Source organism: Loxodonta africana, chromosome 5 (genome assembly GCF_030014295.1).
Source record: "Loxodonta africana isolate mLoxAfr1 chromosome 5, mLoxAfr1.hap2, whole genome shotgun sequence".
NCBI lineage: Eukaryota > Metazoa > Chordata > Mammalia > Proboscidea > Elephantidae > Loxodonta > Loxodonta africana.
Window position 1 is genome coordinate 32,569,971 of NC_087346.1, and position 24,389 is coordinate 32,594,359.

At 38.9% G+C, this 24,389-nt stretch overlaps 1 protein-coding gene and 1 pseudogene across 1 annotated transcript in view; one reads left to right on the forward strand and one right to left on the reverse strand.

Annotated features, from left to right (window-relative positions):
* The window catches only part of LOC100665316 (N-deacetylase and N-sulfotransferase 4), a 509,460-nt gene that overhangs the window by 146,429 nt on the left and 338,642 nt on the right, over window positions 1-24,389 (forward strand). The gene's annotated exons all lie outside the window — the stretch shown is intronic.
* On the reverse strand, window positions 18,659-19,148 carry LOC100673870 (large ribosomal subunit protein eL21-like; annotated as a pseudogene).

Sequence of the window (24,389 nt, forward strand, 5' to 3'; positions counted from 1 at the left end):
ATTTTTTTTAATTGTGCTTTAGGTGAAAATTTACAGTACAAATTAGTTTCTCATTCACAAATTTATACTCAAATTGTTTTGTAACATTCGTTGCAATCCCCGCATTGTGTCAGCACTCTTCCTTGTCCTTTTCCACTCTGAGTTTTCCACATCCATTCCTCCAGTTTTCCTGTCCCTTCCTGCCTTCTCGTCTTTGGTTTGGGGCAGATGTTGCCCATTTGGTCTCATATACTTGAGTGAACTAAGAAGCATGTTTCTCAGGTGTATTATTGCTTGTTTTATAGGTCTGTCTAATCTTTGGGAGTCCTGGTGGCACAGTGGTTAAGAACTCAGCTGCTAATCAAAGGATCTGTGGTTCAAATTCACCAGCTGCTCCTTGGAAACCCGATGGGGCAATTCTACTCTGTCGTATAGGGTTGCTGTGAGTTGGAATTGATTTGAAGGCAACAGGTTTGGGTTTTTTTTTTGTTTGTTTGTTCTGGTCTATTCTTTGGCTGAAAAGTGGATTTTGGGAGTGGCTTCAGTTCTGAGTTAGCAGGGTGTCCAGGGGCCATAGTCTCGAGGGTTTCTCCAGTCTTTGTAAGACCAATAAATCTGGTCTTTATTTGGTGAATTTGAATTTTGTTCTATGTGTTTCTTCTGCTCTACCCAGGGCCCTCTACTGTGATCTCTGCCAAAAATGTCAGTGATGGTAGGAGGGCACCATCTAGTTCTTCTGGGCCCAGGCTGGTGGAGGCTGTGGTTCCTGTGGTCTGTTAGTCCTTTGCACTAATATTTTTCTTGTGTCTTTCATTTTCTTCATTCTCCTTTGCTCCAGAGAGATTGGACCAATAGATGTATCTTAGGTGGCTCCACAAAACCTTTTAAGACCCCAGACGTTGTCCTCCAAGGTACGATGTAGAACACTTTCTTTATGAATTATTTTATGCAATTGACCTAGATGTCCCTAAAAGCATGGTCCCCAGGCCTCTGCCCCAGTAACTCAGTCTGTCAAGGTATTTGGATGTGTGTAGGAAGCTTCTGGAGCACTGGTGGGGCAGTGGTTAAGAGTGTGGCTGCTAACCAAAAGGTCAGCAGTGACTTTGCCTTGGTCAGTTTGCGCTGACTTCCCCATACTGTGTGTTTCCCTTCATGAAAGTTAACATTTGTCTACTAGTTAGTTAGTGATTTCTCTTCCTCACCCCATCTTCCCTCATAGCCATCGAAGATTGTTTTTTTTTTTTACGTGTAAACCTTTTCTTGAGTTTTTACAACAGTGATCTTGTACATTATTTGTCCTTTCGTGATTGACTTAGTTCACTCAGCATAACGCTTTCCGAAATTCATCCATGTTGTGAGTTGTTTCACAGATTCATCATTGTCCTATATCACTGCGTAGAATTCCATTGTGTGTATGTAGCATAATTTATCTTTTCATCTGTTGATGGGTACTTAGGTTATTTCCATCTTTTTGCTATTGCAGATAATACTGCAATGAACATGGGTGTGCATATATCTATTCATGTGCCAGCTCTTATTTTTCTAGGATATAGTAGTAAGATTGCTGAATCATGTGTTATTTCTATCTCTAGCTTTTTAATGAGATGACATATTTTTTTCCATAGTGGTTGTACCATTTTACATTCCCACCAGCAGTGCATAAGAGTTCTGATCTTCCCACAACCTCTCCAACATTTGTTACCTTATTTTTTTTTATTAGTGCCAATAATGGCGGGGTGAAATGGTATCTCATTGTAGTTTTGATTTGCATTTCTCTAACGGCTAACGATCTGAAGCATTTCCCCTTGTGTCTGCTAGTTGCCTGCATGTCTTCTTCGGTGAAGGGTCTGTTCATATCCTTTGCCCATTTTTTAATTGGATTATATGTCTTTTTGTTATTAAAGTGCAGAAGTATTTTAGAGATTTTAGAGATTAGGCCCTTGTTGGATATATTGTAGCCATATTTTTTTTCCCAGTCTATTGGTTCTCTTTTGCTCCTTTGACGAGCATAAGTGTTTAATTTTTAGGCGCTCTCCTTTATCCAGTTTATCTTCTGATGTTTGTGCACGGTTAATTATTGTTTGTATACTCTTGGTGTCCCTTATGAGGGCTCCTAGCTTTGTCCCTATTTTTTCTTCCATGATTTTTGATTGTTTCAGATTATATATTTAGGTCTTTGATCCATTTTTTTATTTTATTTTATTGTGCCTTAAATGAAAGTTTACAGCTCAAGTTAATTTCTCATTTAAAGATTTATATACATATTGATTTGTGACATTCGTTGCAATCCCCACAATGCGACAGCACACTCCCACTTTCCACCCCATGTTCCCTGTGTCCATTCATCCAGTTCATATCCCTTCTCAGTTTTGAGCTGGAGTTGCCCGTTTTGTCCAGTACATTTGATTAAATTAAGAAGCAAGTTCCTCACATGTGTTATTGCTAGTTTTATCAAAAAAAAAAAAAAAAAGCAACATTGCAGTTGTCGATTCCAACTCGTAGCAACCCTATAGGACAGAGTAGAACTGTCCCACAGGGTTTCCAAGGAGTGGCTGGTGGATTTGAATTGCTGACCTTTTGGTTGGCAGAAGAGCTCTTAATCACTTAGGCACCAGGGCTCCTGTTTGTTTTACAGGGCTGTCTAATCTTTATATGAAAAGTGGGCTTCACGAGTGATTTCAGTTCTGGATTAGCAGAGTTTCCAGTGATGACAGTCTCAGGAATTCCTTCTGTCTTATCAGGCCAATGAGTCTGGTCTTTTTTCATGAATTTGAATTTTGTTCTACATTTTTGTGATCCCTGTCAGGGCTGTCGGTGGTGGTAGCTGGGCACCATCTAATTCTTCTGGGCTCAGGCTGGAGGAGGCTCTGGGTCATGTGGTCCTTTAATCCTCTGGGCTAACATTTTCCTTATCTCTCTGTTTTTCTTCATTTTCCTTTTCTCTGCGTGGGATGGGACCAATGATGTATCTTAGATGGCTGCTTGCAGGCTTTTAAGACCCCAGGTGTTACCCACTGAAGTGGAATGTAGAATACTTACTTTATGAACTGTGTTATACCAATTGACCTAGAGGTCCCTGAGGCTATGGTCCCTAGGCCCCAGCCACAGCACCTTGGTCCCTCAAGGTGTTTAGATGTGTCTAGGAAACTTCTACGCCTTTGCTTTGGTCAAGTTGTGCTGACTTCCTTTATATTATCTTTGATCTATTTTGAGTTAGTTTGTGTGTAAAGTGCGAGGTATGGGTCCTGTTTCATTTTTTTACAGATGGACACCCAGTTTTGCCATTTGTTAAAAAGACTGTGTTTTTCCTATTTAGTGGACTTCGTTACTTTGTCAAAGATTGGCTGACCATAGGTGGATGCAGTTATGCCTGGGCTCTCAATTCTGTTTCATTGGTCTATGTGTCTGTCTTCGTACCAGTACCAGGCTTTTATGACTACCATGGCTGTATAGTAGGTCCTGAGATCAGGTAGTGTGAAGCTTTCTACTTTTTTTTTTTCTTCTTCAATAAAGCTTTGCTTATCTGGGGCCTCTTTCTTTTCCATGTAAAGTTAATGATTAGTTTTTCCGTATTGATAAAGAATGCTGTTGGTATTTGGATTGGAATTGCATTATATTGCTTTGGGTGGGATCGACATTTTCACAATGTTGAGTCTTCCTATCCATGATCATGGTATGTTTTTCCATTTATGTAGGTGTCTTTTGATTTCTTGCAATAATGTTTTGTGGTTTTCTTTGTGTAGGTCTTTTACATCCCTGGTTAGATTTATTCCTTTTTGTGCTTTTCGGGCCTGTAATAAATGGTATTGTTTCCCTAATTTCCTTCTCAAAATTCTCTTTGTTGGTGGAAAGAAATCCAAATAATTTTTGTATGACAATCTTGTATCCTGCTGAATCTTTCTATTAGTCCTGGCAATTTTCTTGTGGGATGTTTGGGGTTCTCTATGTATAGGATCCTATCATCTGCAGGTAGGGATAGTTTTACTTTTTCATTTCCAACTTGAATGCCCTTTATTTCTGTGTCTTGCCTTATTACTCTAGCTAGGAATTCCAGCACAATATTAAATAGGAGTGGTGATAAATGGCATCCTTGTCATGTTCCCTTTCTCATGGGGAATGATTTCAGCCTCCCTCCATTAAGAATGATGTAGGCTGTTGATTTTTTATAGGTTCTCTTTATTATGTTGAGAAATTTCCCTTCTATTCCTATTTTATTGAGAAATGGATGTTGGACTTCATCAAATGCCTCTTCCCAGTCAATTGAGATAACCATGCAATTCTTTTGTTCTATTCATGTGGTGAGTTGATTTTCTAATGTTGAAACATCCTTACATACTTGGTATGAGAATTTTTGCATCTATATTCATGAGAGATAGTAATCTGTAATTTTCTTTTTTTGTGATGTCCTTGCCCGGGTTTGGTATCAGAGTCATGCTAGCTTTATAAAGTGAATTCGGGAATATTTCTTCCTTTTCTATGCTCTGAAATAGGTTGAGTAGTACTGGTGTGAAATCTTGTCTGAATGTGTGGTGGAATTCTATAGTGAAGCAGTTCAGCTAGGGTTTTTTTTTTTTTCCCCCACCCTTAGAATTTTTTTTTTTTACTTCTTCAATCTCTTCTGTTGATATGGGCCTATTCAGATTATCTATCTCAGTTTGTATTAGTTTAAATAGGTAATGTGTTCATAGTAATTTGTTTATTTCCTTTAAGTTCTCAAATTTGTTGGAGTAAAATTTTCTCATAGTATTCATCCTAGATATCTAGTGCTGCTATAACAGAAATACTACAAGTGGATGGCTTTAACAAAGAGAAATTTATTTTCTCACAATAAAAAAAATAATAATAATAAAGTAGGCTAAAAATCCAAATTAAGTGTGTCAGCTCCAGGGGAATGCTTTCTCTCTCTGTGGACCTTCTCATCAATCTTCCCTCAGACTAGGAGCTTCTCTGCAGGGACCCCAAATCCAAAGGACACACTGTGTTCTGGCACTGTTTCCTTGGTAGTATGAGGTCCCCAACTCTCTGCTTGGTTCCCTTGCCTTTCTATCTCTTGAGAGATAAAAGGTTGTGCAGGCCACACCCCAGGGAAATTGTCTTTACATTGGATCAGGAACACCACGTGGGTAAGGGTGTTACAATCCCACCCCAATCTTCTTTAACATAAAATTACAATCACAAAATGGAGGATGACCACACAATACCGGGAATTGTGGCCTACCCAAGATGATACACACAATTTGGGGGGACATAATTCAATCTATGACTGTATTCTGTTATGATACTTTTTATCTCAGTTGGGTCCATTGTATTATACCCATCTCACTTCTTATCTGGGTTATTTGCTTCTTGTCCTGTTTTTCTTTTGTCAGTTTGGCCAATGGTTCATCAATTTTGTAGATCTTTTTCAAGAACCAACTTTTTGTCTTGCTGATACTTTCTATTGTTTTTCTGTTCTCTATTTCACTTATTTCTGCTCTAATCTTTATTATTTCATTTTTCTGGTGGCTATGGTCTTCTTTTGCTGTTCTGTTTCTATTTGTTCTAGTGGAAGGGCTAACAATTTGCTTTTGGACTATTCTTTGTTGATGTTCGCATTTATTGCTATAAATTGATGCCTGAGAGCTCCCTTTGCTGTGTCTCAAATTTTGTGTTTTCATTCTCATTTGATTCTAAGGACATTTTTATTCCTTCTTTGATTTCTTCTATTACCCAGATGTTTTTAAGCAAGGTGTTATTCAGTTTACATGTATTTGATTTTTTATCTTTGCTGTTTCTGTTACTGATTTCTACTTTTATGGCATTATGATCAGAGAGAATGCTTTGTAGTATTTTGCTGTTTTGAATTTTATCAATGGTTGCTTTGCAGCCTAAAATGTGGTTTATTCTGGAAATTGTTCCTTGTGAATTGAAACAGAATGTATATTTTGCTGCAGCTGAGCGTTCTCTGTATGCCTACGAGGTCAAGTTCATTGATTGTGGCCTTTAGATCTTCTGTACATTGTTGTGCTTCTTTCTAGATGTTCTGTCCTTTACCAAGAGTAATGTGTTGAGGTCTCCTACTATTAATGTACAACTGACTATTTTTCTTTTCAGTGCTATTAGAGTTTGTTTTACGTATTTTGGAGCCCTATCAATTGGGTACATAGATATTTATTAGGGTTATGTCTTCTTGGTGGATTGACCCTTTAATCATTATATAATGTCCTTCTTTGTCTCTTTTGCTTTGTTTTGCCTTAAAGTCTATTTTATCTGAGATTAGTATAGCCACCCCTGCTTTTATTTTTTATGTTACTGTTTCCTTGACAAATTCTTTTCCATTCTTTGATTTTTAATATATTTATGTCTTTGTGTCTAATGTGTGTATCTTGTACATACTATATTAATAGGCCATTTTGTATGGGGGTGTGTGTGTGTGTGTTTTCCAGTCTGCCACTCTCTGTCTCTTTATAAGTACATTTAAGCCATTTACATTCAGTGTAATTATCAGTAGTTATGAGTTTATTGCTGTCATACTGTTGTGCTTCTTATTTCTTAGTTATTTTATTTATCTTCTTTTTCTTTGTACCACATTTTCTTTGTTCCTATTACTTTTCTGTGTGGAATTCTTTTCTTTGCGAATTTTCTTTTCTTTTGTTATTACAGATTTTATGCTTAATGAGTCTTTATGTTTTTCTTCTTTATTTCGATGAGTAGGTTTGTTAACTTCCTTTGTGGTTACCTTAACATTTATTCTTGTCTTTCTAAGTTTGAGCCAATCTTTTATTTCTTGATATCACCTTGACTTCCTTTCCATTTCAAAGTTCTATATCTACATTCTTTATTCCCCTTTTATTATTTTGATGTTGTCATCATTTACAGATTGATGCCCCTATTTCCCTGTTTTAAGTGTTCCAGCTTTGTTTTTTTGCTGAGAGTCCTTTACCTAGATTTTTATCATTCTTTCTCTGATTTTTCCTCAAACAAATAGACTTCCATGGAGTTGCCTTCAATCTCACTGATTCTGTCTTCCATTGTTTCAAGTTTACCGCTAAAACCTTTACTGAGTTGCTCCATTTCTGAAATTTTGTTGTTTATCTTTTGGATTTCTAGTTGTTGTGTTTGTATGATTTCTAATTGCTTATTTATTTTGACATTTTCATCTTGTATTATTTTTCTTAATTCTTCTATTGCTTATCAAAAGGATTCACCAAAAGAGTAAAAAGAGAACCTACGGCTGGAAAAAAAAATTGACTAAGACATATCCAACAAAGGTCTAATATCTAAAATCTCTAAGGTACGGCAACATTTTAACAATGAAAAGACAAAAAGCCAATTAAAAAATGGGCAAAGCATATGAACTTACACTTCATAAAAGACTTTCAGGCAGCTAAGAGACACATGAGAAAATGCTCACAATCATTAGCCATTAGAGAAATGCAAATCAAAACTGCTATGAGATACTATTTCACTCTGACATTACTGGGACTGTCATGGGCTGAATTTTGTCCCCCAAAAAATGTGTGTACCAATTTGGCTGGGCCATGATTCCCTATATAGTGTGGTTGTCCTCTATTTTGTGGTTGTAATTTTATGTTAAAGAAGATTGGGGTGGGATTGTAACACACTTACTAAGGTCTCATCACTGATCCAATGTAAAAGGAGTTTCCCTGGGGTATGGCCTGGACCACGTTTTATCTTATAAAAGATAGAAGGAAAAGAAAACAAGCAGAGACTTGGGGACCTCATACCACCAAGAAAGCAGTGCTAGGAGCAGAGCACTTTCTTTGGACCCAGGGTCCCTGTATGGAGAAGCTACTGGTCTGGGGGAAGATTGATGAGAAGGCCAACAGTGACAGAAAGACTTCTCCTGGAGCCAATACCCTGAATTTGGACTTCTAGCCTCCTAGACTATGAGAAAATAAATTTATCTTTGTTAAAGCCATCCACTTGTGGTATTTCTGTTATAGCAGCACTAGACAAATAAGACAGGCACTAATCTAAATAAATAAATAAATAGATAGTGTTGGAGAGGTTATCAGGAGATTGGCACTTTTATGTGCTTATGAGGGGGGAATATAAAAAGGTATAAGCCCTACGGAAAATGATATGGCACTTCCTTAAAAAGCTATAAGTACCTTACGATATAGCAATTCCACTCCTAGGAATATATTCCAGAGAAATAAGAGCTGCCACATGAATAAACATACACACACCTGTGTTTGTAACAGCATTATTCACAATAGCAAAAAGTGGAAACAATCTAAGTGCCCATCAACAAATGAATGGCTAAACAAATTATGGTACACACACAATGGCATACTATCCAATGATAAAGAAAAATGATGAATCCAAAAATCATCTCACAACATGGATGAATTTGAAGGGCATTATGCTGAGTGAAATAAATCACAAAAGGACAAATATTTTATGAGACCACTATTATAAAAACTTAGGAAATGGTTTACATATAGAAAGAAACAATCTTTGAGGTTTATCACTAACTAGGTAGTAGATAAGTGGTAACTTTGGTGAATGGAAAGACAAAACACATTATAAGGGAAGTCAGCCCAGGATGATCAAGGCAAAGTCAATGGAAAATTCACAGATGCATCCAAACACCCACATTTCCTGAGTTACAGGGCTGAGGGTTGGAGACCAGGGTACATCTAGGTCAATTGGTATAACATAATTCATAAAGAAAAATGCTCTACATCTGACTTTGGTGAGTAGCATCTGGAGTCTTAAAAGCTTGAGAGCGGCCATCTAAGATAAATGTATTGGTTCTATTCCATGGAGAGCAAAGGAGAATGAAGAAAACCAGAGACACATAGTAAATATTAATCCAAAGGACTAATAGACCACAAGTACCACAGCCTCCACCAGCCTGACTCCAGAATAACTAGATGGTGCCCATCTACCAACACCAACCACTGTGACAGGGATCACAATAGAGCATGCTGGTCAGAGTGGGAAAAAAATGTAGAACAAAATTCAAATTCACAAAAACAGACCAGACTTTTTTGTCTGACAGAGACTAGAAGAAACCTGAGACTGTGGGCCCCAGACAACCACTTACCTCAGAAACAAAGTCACTCCCTGTCTTAGTTATCTAGTGCTAATATAACAGGAATACCACAAGTAGATGGCTTTAGCAAAGAGAAATTTACTCTCTCACAGTCTGGGAGGCTTGAAGTCTGATTCAGGGTGCCAACTCCAGGGGAAAGATTTCTTTTTCTGTCAGCTCTGGAGGAAGGTCCTCATCATCCAGTCTTCACCTGGTTTAGCAGTGTCTCGGCTCAGGGACTCCAAGTCCAAAGGACATGCTCTGCACCTGGCTCTACTTTCTTGGTTGTAGGAGGTCCCCCTGTCTCTCTGCTCACTTATCTCTTTTATACCTCAAAAGGGATTGACTCAAGATACAACCTAATCTTGTAGACTGAGTCCTGCCTAATTAACATAACTGCCTCTAATCCTGTTTCATTAACATCTTAGAAGAAGGATTACAAAACATAAGAAAATCACATCGGATGACAAAATGGTTAACACTCACACAGTGCTGGGAATCATGGCCTAGCCAAGCCGACATCATTTTGGGGGATTGCAATTCAATCCATAACCTTACACCTTTGGCCCCCAAAATTTGTGTTCTTGCCATATGTAAAACACATTCAACGCATCCTATCATAGCAAAAGTCTTAATTCAACACCAATTCCAAAATCTCATCTTTTGCAAAATTTCTCTTCATTTATGACATTTAGAATACAAGTTATCTACTTCCAAACTACAACTGTGGAACAGGCACAAGCTAGACATTTCCATTACAAATGGGAGAAATTATAGAGAAAGAAGGGGTAATAGGCACAAACCAAGGCAGTGGAACACATAACATTAGCTCTCAAGGCTTGAAAATAACTTTCTATTCTCTGAGACCTTTTAGGCAATGGTCCTGCCCTCAAGACTCTGGGTGTTGGCCACACTCTCCAGATTCTGAGTAGAAGCCCCTCAGCCCTGAGCTTCAGCTGTGCCTTCCAGGCCCACCGTAATGGCAACCCTGTTCCCTCGAATTTGGACAGCCTCCTTCTTCTAGTCCATCTGAGCTGTGACACTACCCACTCAGCCCTAGCAGGCCCGTTTGTTCTGCCCTTGGGCATGGCAGCCCCATGCCCTTAGATTTGGGCAGCAGATCCAGCCCCATCCTACTGGCACTCGTGAATTGCAACCCCATACTCCAGGATCGAGTTGGTGAAAATCTGATTCTTTGAAAAGTAGGAGGCCGTGGCATCACCCTTAGAGACTCCAGAGGGTATGGCTTCACCCTTTGAGACCCCTGAGGTCATGGCCCTACGCTTTGAGACTGAGGCATCTCTCCTTCCTGTGTTCCTTGTCTCTTCAGCTTCTGCTTCCTGGTTCCTTGGCCTTTCATCCCCTTGGGCCTACCCTACTGGGGCAAGTGTTCCAAAGCTCTTTAACTCTACCTATTGGAGCCCTGGTGGCACAGTGGTTAAGAGCTTGGCTGCTATCCAAAAGGCCAGCAGTTCAAATCTACCAGTCACTCCTTGGAAATCCTATGGAAAAATTCTACTCTGTCCTATAGGGTTGCTATGAGTCGTAATCAACTGGACAGCAATGGTTATAAGTGTCTGTAGGTACCCCACTTCCCCAGTAAACTTCAGCCAGAAGGCACTCAACTCTCTTGGTCCCTGGGTTGGCAAGCTCAGCTCCACTGATAAGTGCCCAGGGACACTCCACCTTATCAGGAAGCCTCCTTCACAAAGGCACTTTGTTTTTTGCTACATGGGTCAGCTTCAGTGCTGTTTCGCTCTGGTATCCTTGTCCTGCTGCTGCAGTTTTTCTGCTGCTGCCATTTCTCTGCTGCTACTTCTTGCCATCTACGCTGGCTTCATTGTAACAGCTTTCCTCACCTACTTCTGAGTTCCTCACCAGAATTGTCTTTGATGTCCATAATTTCAGCAAAAGTCTCTTCAAGACAATCTAGACTTTTACTATTAGGCACTTTAAAACTCTTACAGCCTCTATTTATTCACAGTTTCAAAACAGCTTCCACATTTTAGGTATCTGTCAGAGCAGCATCCCACTTTTGGTACCAAATTCTTAGTTATCAAGTACTGCTATAACAGAAATACCATAAATGGATGGCTTTAACAAACAAAAATTTATTCTCTCACAGTCTAGGAGACTAGTAGTCTGAATTCAGGGTGCCAGCTCCAGGGGAAAACTTTCTTTTTCTGTTGGCTCTGAGAGTAGGTCTTTGTCGTCAATCTTCACCTGGTCTAGGATTGACCCAAGTCCAAAGGACATAGTCTGTTCCTGGCTCTGTTTTCTTGATGACAGGAGGTCCCCTTGTCTCTCTGCTCACTTCTTTCTTTTGTACCTCAAAAGGGATTGACTCTAGATACAACCTAATCTTGTAGATTGAGTCCTGCCTCATTAACATAACTTCCTCTAATCCTGTTTCATTAACCTCATAGAGACAGGATTTACAACACATAGGAAAATCGTATCAGATAACAAAATGGTTAACAATCACACAATACTGGGGATCATGGCCTAGCTAACACACATTGTTGGGGGACACAATTCAATCCATAACACTTGCGGAAATTGCTTCTTAGCTCAATCATGTAAATGAGACCAAATAGGCAACACCTCCCCAAAAGCAAATATGAGAAGGCAGAAAGGGACAGGAAAAAGGAACTAATGGAAACAGAAAGGCTAGGGTGGAGAAGGGGAGACTGTTGACATGTCATGGTGATTGCAACCAATGTCACAAAACAATTTGTGTATAAATTATTGAATGAGAAACTGATTTGCTCTGTAAACTTTTAAAGCACAATATAAAAAAAAATTAAAAATGGCAGTGTGGTGGAACTGGTGAGTGGGGGCTGGGAGGACCTGGGGGGCAGCAAGAATGGAGGGGAGGTAATGTTTGGGACTAGGTGGGTGGGAGAAAGAAAAGGAAGGAAAAAAAAGAAATAATTTTTAAAAATTAAAAACAGTGACATAGTGGTAGTAGGTGAGTGGGGGTGGGGTGGTGAGAGGGGGTGGGGCAGACCTGGGGGCCAGTAAGAAGGGAGGTGAGGTAATATACAGGGAGGGAGAAAGAGAAGACAGAAGAGAATGAAAAAAAAAAAAAGGCAAAAAAAGTGGCTAGGCAGAGGCCAGCAGGTAAGGGCCAGGCAGACCCAGGACTGCAGGACTGCAGTGGGCCCGTGTCTCTCTAGCTATGGTGGCACTGTGAGAGTTCAGAGGGAAGGGGAGGAGGTAGCATACAGTGTAGGTGGGTGGGAGAAAGGAAAAGGTGAAAGAAAAAAGAAAACAAAGAAACAAAATGGTATGGCAAGAGCCAGCAGGCGTGGGAGGGGCAGACCCTGGGCGGTGATAGGCTAGTAGCTCTCTATCTGCAGTGGTGCAGCAGGGGCCAGTGGGAAGCAGGAGAAACAGTGTATAGGGCTAAGTGTGAGAGAAAGAAAAGAAGAGGGAAAAAATGCTGGGGGGTAGGAAGTGGCAGGGTGGTGCCAGGAGGGGTTCATATTGTGGACCTCAGCAGTGGAGACTGCCAGGATATGGGTGTCATGGATTGAATTGTGTCCCCCCAAAATATCTGTCAATTTGGCTAGGTCGTGTTCCCCAGTATTGTATGATTGTCTACCATTTTGTCATTTGGTGTGTTTCCCTATGTGTTATAAATCTTATCACTATAATGTAATGAGGTGGATTAGTGGTAGTTATACTGATGAGACCTACAAGATTAGACAGTGTCTTAAGCCAATCTCCTTTGAGATATAAAAGAGAGAAGTGAGCAAAGAGAGCTGGTAACCTCATACCACCAAGAAAGCAGTGCTGGGAGCAGAGCGTGTCCTTTGGAACTGAGGTTCTGCGCGGAGAAGCTCCTGGTCCAGGAGAAGATTGATGACAAGGGCCTTCCTCCAGAGCCTACAGAGAAAGCCTTCTCCTGGAGCTGATACCCTGAATTTGAACTTTTAGCCTACTTTATTGTGAGGAAATAAATTTCTCTTTGTTAAGGCCACCCATTTGTGGTATTTCTGTTATAGCAGCACTAGATAACTAAGACAGGGATGTTCTTGCTTCAATTCACCAGAAGGGTAAGGGATGGGAAAGCATGTCTCTCTGGTTACTGTCTGCTCTGACTCCTATTGGGACCTCCATGAAGTTGTCTTCCATACTTCCTGCCGGAAGTTGTTGCTAGCTGTGACGCAAGATGGCAATGTTGTGCTGTGTTAATTGGCCCTCCACTCCATCTCTATCCTTGTTCTTTTCTGCCATTTTTTCTTCCATTTGGTGTCTGATCTGGTTCTTTATCCCTTCATTTGATGCTTAGGGTTCCAGGACTAACGTTTGTATACGTTTTACTTAGTTTTTCAGGTCTTTGCTGCAGAAGGAAGGAGGCATGGTGCATCTGTCTAGGTTGCCATGTTGGCTCAGTCTCCTTTAATATTAAATTTTATTTGAATTTACAATAACATCATAATAATGTCAATTTTCATAATTAATTTCCAGTATCTTTACTATGATTCCAAGAATTAGTGGAAAAATTTTGAACCATTATTTGATTTAACATTTCTGACAAGTCTTAAATCTCTGATGATGCTGTCTTTCAATGACATCATTTAACATTTTGAGATATATTTTCTTCTAATAGGGTCCATTTTAACAGATCTCATTTCATTTTTCACTCACAGAAAAGAAAACTTGGAAACTAAAATGGTAAAATTTAATTGAGAAAAAGTCGTATGATCTAAATAAAACCTCATATTTCACAGAATAATAAGCAAGTGCCCTTCTGGAGCTCTGAATGATAAATCTTCATCATGGGTCAAATTCTAATTAAACTAGCTATTAAGTGTTAGATAGAGCTTAGAGCTTATTTAGCACATTTGCCGGTGGTTGTCTTATATGAAGTGATATCACAATTGCCTTAGTAAATGATAAATGTTGACACTCCTTCAACCTTTGTTTTGAAAAATGAAATAAAAAATTTGTTTTTTCATTGTACATGTACTTTTTTATCTCTTTGCTGCAAAAAGTAGTATTGCAAGATAAAAAAGCATTTTCAAGTAATGTTATAAATAGTTGCAAATATACCATACAGTACATTGCAAAGACACTGTGGGAAAGATATTTGCACTACTCTTTCTAAACTTTCTTTAAACTTATGGTAGAACTGCTCATTCTTTATTATCCACATATACTTTAAATTCATAAAAGTTCAGTTTCTATTTCTCTCTGGCCCCACTGACCAGCATTTTGGTGGGTATTAGCACAAACCATGACTTGGCAGCAGGGGTTAGCTCCCAGGCCACTAGTATTCAAGTCTCTTAATTTTTTCAGTAACTATTCCAAATTCCGAGCTCAAAAGAGAAGTGTTCATTAAGACTGGAAAATGTCAAAAAAAAAAAAAAAAAAAGAAAGAAAGATGTGCTATTGGTGTTACCCATTAAACCCGTTGCCATCAGGTTGATTCCGACTCATGGTGACCCTATAGTTAGTATTTCGTAGTTAACCACATGTTAAAGTAAGTCCTCTTTTTTGTCTCCATGTTTCAAGCAATACAAGAAGAGATCATAGCCAATGCTTGAGTAGAAAATGGGGGTCTACCAATGTCATCCTCTATGGCAGAAATGATAGTGCTCTAACACTTTCACAAATGGTGTCAGACAAAAAAAAAAAATCTTATACTTCATTAATATAGGATCATTTTAGAACAAAAGCTGAACAAGATTTTTGTGTTTCTTTTTCTTTATTTTTTCTCTGCAGCTTTGCTTGAAACAAAACATTCCTATTCAGTACAGGAATGGCATTTCTGCTTTGAACTTCCTCTTTACATTTACAATAAAATAGCAAGTTTGTTTTAAAAACTATTGAATGTGTTTGCCCCAAGGAAATGTGCAAAACTAACAGAGTGAAGAACCTTGGAATTTGCTTACATTTAAGAAAGAATTATTTTAATACCATACTGTAGATAAAAAATTATTTTTATATATATAACATATATATGTTATACAGTTGCATATAACATAATGCAACTATTAGTAATTAAGATAAATAAAAAATGAAAATTCCAGAAAAATATTAAGCCCCTGTTCAGTTATTCAGTGGAAACCCTGGTGGTGCAGTGATTCACAGCTACAGCTGCTAACCAAAATGTCGGCAGTTTGAATCTACCAGCCATTCCTTGGAAACCCTACAGGGGAGTTCTACTCTGTCCTTTAGGGTCCCTATGAGTAGGAATTGACTCAACGGCAATGGGTTTGGTTTGGTTTTAGTTTAGTTATTCCATGCTGCTGTAACAGAAATAAAAAAGTGGATGGCTTTAACAAATTTCTTTTCTCACTGTTTAGGAGGCTAGAAGTATGAATTCAGGGTGTTTTTTTTTTACTTACTCTAGGGGAAGGTTTTCTCTCTGTATCTGCTCTAGGCGAATGTCCTTATCTCTTTTCAGCTTCTGTTCCTGGGTGTGGCATCTATATTTCAGCATCTCTGCTTATTTATTTGCTGCCTGGCTTAATCTGCTCTTTTATATCTCAAAAAAGATTGATTGATTTAAGACACACCCTCCACTAATACTGCCTCATTGACATAAAAAAAGAAACCCATTCACAGGTGGGATTATAACCACAAGCATAGGGGTTAAAATTTACAACATATATTTTTTGGAGGATACAATTCAATCCACAACAGTCAAAAAGCAGAAAATGTATGCAAGAAATCTGAAATACCCATGTTAAACCAAGTCGTGTAGGCCATTTTACTGATAGTATTCTCATATGATTAGATAAATTCTTAAAGTCTGATTCTGGCATTCCTTTTAATCTAATATTGATTTGTTCAATTCATTGTCATCTAGTAGGGATTACCTTCTTTTTTAAAGAATTGCATCTAAAGTTAACTTAGAAAATACTTATATTTTACTTTATTTCCTTTGCCACATTGTTCTGTGCTTTATAATTCAGACATTTTGAAATATAATTTATTGAAAGATTTTAAAATGCTTTAAAAAGCATGAGGTGAAAGAGCCAGACCACCCAAACATTTTGTCAAAACTGGATGCTACTTCTCTTCCTCCTCCTTCTTTTTTTATTTTTCCTGTTTGTTGGCATGAATAAAATTGTAGACTCTGGAGCTGGGCAAATGAAGTTCAGAGGCTAGCCTCATCACCTTGGCAACTAAGATAGTTAACCTCTGTGGGCATCAATATCTTCATTTGTAGCTTATAAAATAAGTTATTTTCACAGAGATTGTTGTTGTTGGTTGCCATCCAATCAGCTCCAACTCCTGGCAACCCCCCGTACAACAGAATGAAATGATGCCCAATCCTGTGCCATCTTCATGATTTTTGGTATGTCTGAGTCTGTTGTTGCGTTCACTCTCTGTTTTGAATGCCTTCCAACCTACGGCGCTCATCATCCAGTACTGTATCACACAATATTCTGTTGTGATTGGTAGAGTTTTCAGGCTAATTCTTGAAATGGATCACAAGTCTTTTCTTTCTAATCTCTCTTAGCCTGGAAGCTCCTCTGAAGCCATATTTGCCATTCGTGACCCTGCTGGTATTTGAAATACTGTTGGCATAGCTTTCTGTATCATAGCAACGTGCAAGCTACCAGAGTACAACAAACTGACAGACGGGTGGTAATTTGCGGGAATCAGTGAATAAAAGTAATTGCTTAGAAGTTACCAGGCCTACTCAATATTTGCTATAATCATTATCACAAGGCTACTATTCCATTTCTATTCTTATTTTGCTCCTCTCCTTCCTTTTCACTTAGTATTATTCTTATCTCTCTACTCATTGTGAGCTGTAAACACTTTCATTGATATACTCTATTTACATAGTTTAATAAGGTTTTCCCAAGATTTTTCCCCACACAGCCTGGATTTTGTTTAAAAATTTGAATGTGTTCTCATGAAAGAATCTGAAACCATTTAGCACATTTATTGGCCCCTACAAGTGGTTTGGAAACCCTGGTAGTGTGGTGGTTAAGAGCTAATACTCTTAACCAAAAGGTTGGGAGTTCGAATCCACCAGGCACTCCTTGGAAACTCTATGGGGCAGTTCTATTCTGTCCTGTAAGGTAGCTATTAGTCACGATTTATTCAAAGGTTTATGTTTTTTCTCCTATAGGGTTATCTATGAGTTAGAATTGACTCAATGGCAACAGGTTTGGTTTTATTTTTATTTTTTTTTTACAAGTGGTTCAGCAAATAGTACCACATTTTTAAGCAAATAACGTATGCTCGGCATTTGTTTGCCAGGCACGCCCTCCCCTCACCCCCCTCCCCGGCACCTTCACAAGCGCCACCATGCCAACTCCCTTCTGCATGTTGCTATAAGAAAATAGCACATGGAGCTTACGAAAATACCTCTCTGGGCCAGGCACAACTGACAAATGCAGAAGGTGCATGTTATTTGTGTACAAATGCAAGAGCTCCTGTTATTGTCATTATTGCTGTTACTTGGTGCTTTAGTTGCGTTCTTGTTGTTATGGTCATTATTGCTACTTGATATTATTATTTGTGGAGTTATTAGTAGTCTCAGTTTTTAGTCACAATCAAAAGAGTGATTTAATGCATACTGAACATCTGTCAATGTATTTCTTATATATATATATGTATGTATGTATGTATGTATGTATTAGTATACCTTAAGTTAGATTTTAACAGAACAAAGGAACTATAGCTAACTTGAAGTTCCGGAATCAAACCATTATGTTTCTTTAGTTTGTTTATTTCATATTTTTGACCAGGCAAAGAAAAATGACCCTGTAAGTATGAATTGATGAATTATTAATTTGAGTTCATTTCAAGCAGATTAAATCACCCTGATGTGAAAAACTCACGTTGCATGTTTTTAGCCATGGATGCATTTTCTTTACAATCTACTTTCTTCCCAATTGTTGATTTACAACAAAAATGATAGTAGTGCAATTCTTTCTTAAATGGTGCCAACCAAAACAATCTTCCTTCATAAATTTAGGATCATTTTAATACCAAAGCAAAATAGTTCCTTTGTTTTTGTTGTTTATTTATTATTACCATTTACGTCACAGACATCTTTATTATGCCATGAGTTCAGAGGGTATAGGTTCCAGCCATGAGTTCAGAGGGTATAGGTTCCAGCCATGAGTTCAGAGGGTATAGGTTCCAGCCATGAGTTCAGAGGGTATAGGTTCCAGCCATGAGTTCAGAGGGTATAGGTTCCAGCCATGAGTTCAGAGGGTATAGGTTCCAGCCATGAGTTCAGAGGGTATAGGTTCCAGCCATGAGTTCAGAGGGTATAGGTTCCAGCCATGAGTTCAGAGGGTATAGGTTCCAGCCATGAGTTCAGAGGGTATAGGTTCCAGCCATGAGTTCAGAGGGTATAGGTTCCAGCCATGAGTTCAGAGGGTATAGGTTCCAGCCATGAGTTCAGAGGGTATAGGTTCCAGCCATGAGTTCAGAGGGTATAGGTTCCAGCCATGAGTTCAGAGGGTATAGGTTCCAGCCATGAGTTCAGAGGGTATAGGTTCCAGCCATGAGTTCAGAGGGTATAGGTTCCAGCCATGAGTTCAGAGGGTATAGGTTCCAGCCATGAGTTCAGAGGGTATAGGTTCCAGCCATGAGTTCAGAGGGTATAGGTTCCAGCCATGAGTTCAGAGGGTATAGGTTCCAGCCATGAGTTCAGAGGGTATAGGTTCCAGCCATGAGTTCAGAGGGTATAGGTTCCAGCAGCTCAGGCTCCTTCCCATTGGTTCTCACAAACGGTGCTTCCTGAGGTAGAGCAGGCTGGTGCTTCAGATGAACCTAGATACCTTTCTCTTTGGCTTCCTTTCTTTTTCTGATCATTTTCCTTAACTACTTCAGGAAGCTATCGCTGCTCTTAGAGTGCTTAATATGCTCAATATGCGCATTAATTTTCTTGACAAGAACCATGCCCTTGTTTGTTCACAACGATGCCAAGGGCATGCTGGGTACACTGTAGGCTTTTCTAGTTTTGCCAGTTTTAACACCTGTGGAACATTCTTTTTTAGACAACGCCCATTCCCTTGATATCAACATATCACTCTTCTTGTAGATTCGCATGCATCTGGCCAAAGGAACAGCTCCGTTTTCTAAAAGGCCTGGAGAATGTATAGCGGGTACCCCTTCTCTTTTCCTTTGTGTTTGTCATTTTGGTGAATTACTGCAAGGTGGCGGTTCTGACCAAAAGGGTGCTTTTTATTTTTTTAATGTGACTTTTTTTCCATATCTTTGTGGGGAGAAAAATTCCTATTTAGTACAGCAGTAACATTTCTGCTTTGAATGCTGTCTTTACTTTTGCAATCAAATAACAATTTTTTAATAAAAACCGTAGAACATGTTTGTCCCAATAAAATGGATAAAGCTAAACAGAGTGAAGAAGAATTGTGAAATTTACTCACATTAAAAAAAAATTTTTTTATAAAGGTATGAAAATTAGTTTCAAAGGCATATAATAGATTTTAGTAAAGAGGAATTAAGTGGTAATTATTTTTTTCTTGTTTCAATTCACATCCCTTTGCATTAAGTAGAATGATATGTTTTCCAAATAGGTTTAGGCACAGACAAAAGTAAATTCCTGTATCATTTAAATAATGCTGTGTAACAAACTGTCTTAGTCATCTAGTGCTGCTTTAACAGAAATACCACAAGTGGATGGCTTTAACAAAGAGAAATTTATTTTCTCACAGTCTAAGTAGGAAGCCCAAATTCAGGATGTAGGCTCTAGGGGAAGGATTTCTCTCTCTGTCAGCTCTGGAGGAAGGTCCTTCTCGTCAATCTTCCCCTGGACTAGGAGCTTTTCTGCAGAGGAACCCTGGGTCCAAAGGACACACTTGGCTTTTGGGGCTTCTTAGTGGTATGAGGCCCCCTCCTCTCTGCTAGCTTCCCTTTCCTTTTATCTCTTGTAAGATAAAAGGTGGTGCAGGCCATATCCCAGGGAAAGTCTCTTTACATTGGATCAGGGACCTGACCTTAGTAAGGGTGTTACAATCCCACCCTAATCCTCTTAAACATAAAATTACAATCACAAAATGGAAGACAACCACACAATACCAGGAATCACGGCCTAAATAAGCTGACACATATTTTGGGGGGACACAATTCAATCTGTAACACAAACTATCACAAAATTCATTTCAGCCCTTAAAATTAAGTTTTTGGTTTCTAAGGGCTTGTCTGAAACTTCATAATTGCAAACAATTAAAGTACTAGCTTGAATTAACGTATTAACTCTTCTACTGTTATTCACATAATGAGACCAATATTGTCCTAAACTCAAATCTCCATTTATTTTCACATTTACTGTATTACCCTAGTCTGCTTCTGTCTCTGTTCTGAGGAGCACATAAGTCAGAGGACCAGCTGGGGTCAGCTAATCTGCCTGGTCACTGCCAATTTTGACTAGGCTTGCTCGTGTATCTACAGGTCATCTAGGGGCTCTGATCTAAGTTAGATTTGGCTATGACATCTGACATCTTAGGGCCACTTTGGTTCATGTGTCCAAGTACGTCCTTCTAACAGTGAAAATGGCTTGGAATTGCAAAGCATTACTGCCTCCTCATTCTATTGGCCAAAGTAAGTCATCTGGTAGAACTAAAAGTGAAGAGGTGGGAAATATGGTAACCCTTTTCCTGCGAGGAACTGCAAAGTGTCATAACAAATGGCTTTAATACAGGCAGTAGTGAAGAACTGGGACCAGTACCACATTCTACCACATTTTCCTTCTATTTTTTGAAGCAATGATTCTTTGACTTATGACTGCACATACCAAAAAAGAACAGTATTTTTTAAATGTTAGACTTAATTTAGAACTACTATTAGTATAGACAGTGCATAATTAAAATGAATTTACATTAGCAGGATCCTAAACTCATTCCAGTCTTATAAGTTAGCAGTAAGGTATAGGCTACCTGTTTTCCCAAAGATAATCGTGAAAATATACTGAGTGCTTCTCTTCACAACTTTATGACAATGAACTTCCACCTTTAATTGGAAGTTTGTGATTTCTAAGTATTTTTCCATAGATTTAGTACTTCAAACAAATAAAAGTCTTAAAGGAAATTACTGTTAATGCATTAACTCTTCTGGCGCTGTCTACACAGATAGGCCAATATTTTTATTACGTAACTCAAAGCTCCATTTATTTCCATGTTCATTATGTTAACCTGGTATGCCTCTTTGGCTTTATATTCCTCCAAGAATAACATCATCTATTAACAGTCACTTTGTGAAATGGAAAATAGTGTTCTGTCCAGATTATGAAAGAGTTGGCTAGGAGAAAAAATTAGGGAAAAAAGTTCCAATCAATTTTCCGATGAAAATTACTTAATATTTTTATATTCAGCATTGTGTATATATAGAGTGAATCTTAATTTCTATTTTTCAGAATTAAGACTTTGGCTTATTATGTGCATTAACGTTAGTAGAATAAGGTCAGCATTTCCAAAATGACTAGTAAATACAGTGGAATGGAATGGAATAGAAGCAAACACAAAAAGAAAATATCAAATGCGTTGAACATAGTTACAATAAGAAATGTTTGCTTCTGCTCTGTGTGTGAGCATGTGTGTGTTATGTGCCCCCAAAATGTGACACCCAGACTAATGATCTAGATTGCAATGTCATAACATATACCTGAGAAATTCTTTGGCTCAGTTTTCTTTTGCAAATCCAAAAAAAACATGTATAATTTAAATAAAGTACGCAGAAAATAAAATGTCACAAATTTACCTCTATATATTTCCTCCATTTGTGTTTACAATAACAATGATTCCCCAGGCTGCTTATTATTTCCAAACCCCTTCTTAAATATCTCGTGCTATACTGACCTTTAACCCAGTTCTTAGTATAGATAACTTTATTTGATACAGTTTTTCTGTGGATCAGATGTTGTAATTGGTGGATTGAAGTGTACTTGATGAGTAATAAATTTTATTTCAAAGTTAGCATAATTTAATTTAAACTAACTGTCATAGGCTGGGTTCTCTAGAGAAGCAAAACCAGTAAACTGTGTAAATATGTACAGAAAGAAAGATTTATATCAAGCAAATGACTCACATGGTTGTAGAGGTTGGAACATCCCAAGTCTGTAGATCAGGATAGAGGCTTCTCCTGATTCACGTAGCTGCAGGGGCTGGTAAACCCAAGATCAGCAGATCAGAGAACAGGGCTTTTGCTCACAGGCTGTGAAGACTGACAAATCCCAAGTTTGGCAGGTAAGCTAATAGCTCAGGTCCCAAGAACTGGAGGTCATATGAACACGAGCCAGCTGCAGGATCCAGAGCAAGTAAAAAGCCAGAGCGTCTGCTTATATTCAGATGCAGGCCACACACCCAAAGAAACTCCTTTTCAACTGATTGGCTACTCACAACAGATACCATCATGGAAGTGATCACATATAAACACTGAGAATCATGACCCAGCCAAGTTGACACACAATCTTAACCATCATAGTCCACCCCTTGTCAGCTTGGTAGGTGTACACGTTTCCTTTAACCATACATAATAGCTGAATAAAGACAATTACAAAGTCGTACTTAAACCTAATATGATACGATGAACACACATACAACCAAAAATGCACTAACCCTGTTTACATCTTATATTTTATAAGAGAAGAAAACAAAAATATTTGATGCACACATACAAAGCAGAAATACTCATAACAGTCACAGTCCTCATTCCTGCAACTGATCACGTGGTGGTAAATGGTATTTAGAACTACCTTCTTCCACCACCCATTCCATATTTCCTTTGCCGTAAGCAAGCACCTCAGTTGGTTGTGGTTCTTCGCCTGGTGGGGTGACCCAAACCTTCATTAGTGAAGGGTCTGGGCCATTAGTAGTCATGTCAGAATTGGAATGCTGTAGTTTTCCATTGACTTTAAACACAGAGCATGGTAGTACTAAGAGACACCCCACGGATCAAGAGAGCTGAGTACCTTCCAGCAAAAGTTTACTGGCAGAGTAGGGTGCCTCTAGGCGCATATCAGTGGAGCTATAGAGATTTGGAACACTTGCCCTAGCAGGGCAGATATGGGTGATGAGGTCTGAGGGCCAGGAGGCCAAGGAACCAGGAAGCAGAAACTGAAGAGACAAGGAACACAGGAAGTGAGCCAGCCTCTGGTGTTTCTAAAGGTGGAGTCGCCACTCACGTGGACTAGGAGAATGGTATGCCTAAAGCTGAGGTAGCAGAGTTGCTGTTTCAGTGGGCCCGGAGCAGGAGCTGAAGCCCTGTACTGAGACCCTCCACTCAGAATCTGGACAGTGTGGCCAATACCTCGAGTCTGAAGGGCCAAGGCCACTGTGTGAATGGTCTCAGAGAACAGAGGATTATTTTCAAGCCTTGAGGGCTGATATAATGTGTTCTGCTAACTTGCTTGGTGCCTGTTATGCCTTCTTTCCCTCCAATTTCTCCCTTTTGTAATGAAAATGTCTACTTTGAACCACCGTACTTCCACTACTGTACTTTGGGAGCAGATAACTTATATTCTGGATTTCACAGACAAAGAGGGATTTTTGGATTTTGGACTTGGTGTTGATTTAAGACTTTTGCTATGATATGATGGGGTGAATATGTGTTATCTGTGGCAAGGACATGAATTTTGGGGGGCCAAAGGATGTAATGTCACGGATTAAATTGTGTCCCCCCAAAATATCTGTCAACTTGGCTAGGTCATAATTCCCAGTATTGTATGATTGTCTACCATTTTGTCATTTGATGTGATTTCCCTATGTGTTGTAAATCCTATCACTATGATTTAATGGGATGGATTAGTGGTAGTTATATTGATGTGATCTACAATATTAGATAGTGTCTTAAGCCAATCTCTTTTGTGATATAAAAGAGAGAAGCTTGCAGAGAGACACGGGGACCTCATACCACCAAGAAAGCAATGCTGGGAGCAGAACATGTCCTTTGCACTTGAGGTTCCTGCTTGGAGAAGCTCCTGAACCAAGGGAAAATTGATGACAAAGACATTCCTCCAGAGCCGGTAGATAGAGATGGACTTCCCCTGGGCTGATACCCTGAATTTGGACTTCAGGCCTACCAGACTGTGAGACAATAAATTTCTCTCTGTTAAAGCCATCCGCTTGTGCCATTTCTGTTATTGCAGCACTGGATGACTAAGACACTGTCTTGGATTGAATTTTACCCACCAAAAATATGTGTCAACTTGGTTAGACCATGATTCCCAGTATTGTGTTATTGTCCTCCAGTTTGTGACTTTCCTATATGTTATAAATCATAATATCTGCCTGTGGTTAAAGACAATTAGGGAGGGACATAACACTCTTGCTCAGGTCACATCCCCGATCCAAAGTAAAGGGAGATTCCCTGGGGTGTGAACTGCACCACTTTTTATCTTACAAGAGATGAAAGGAAAGGAAAG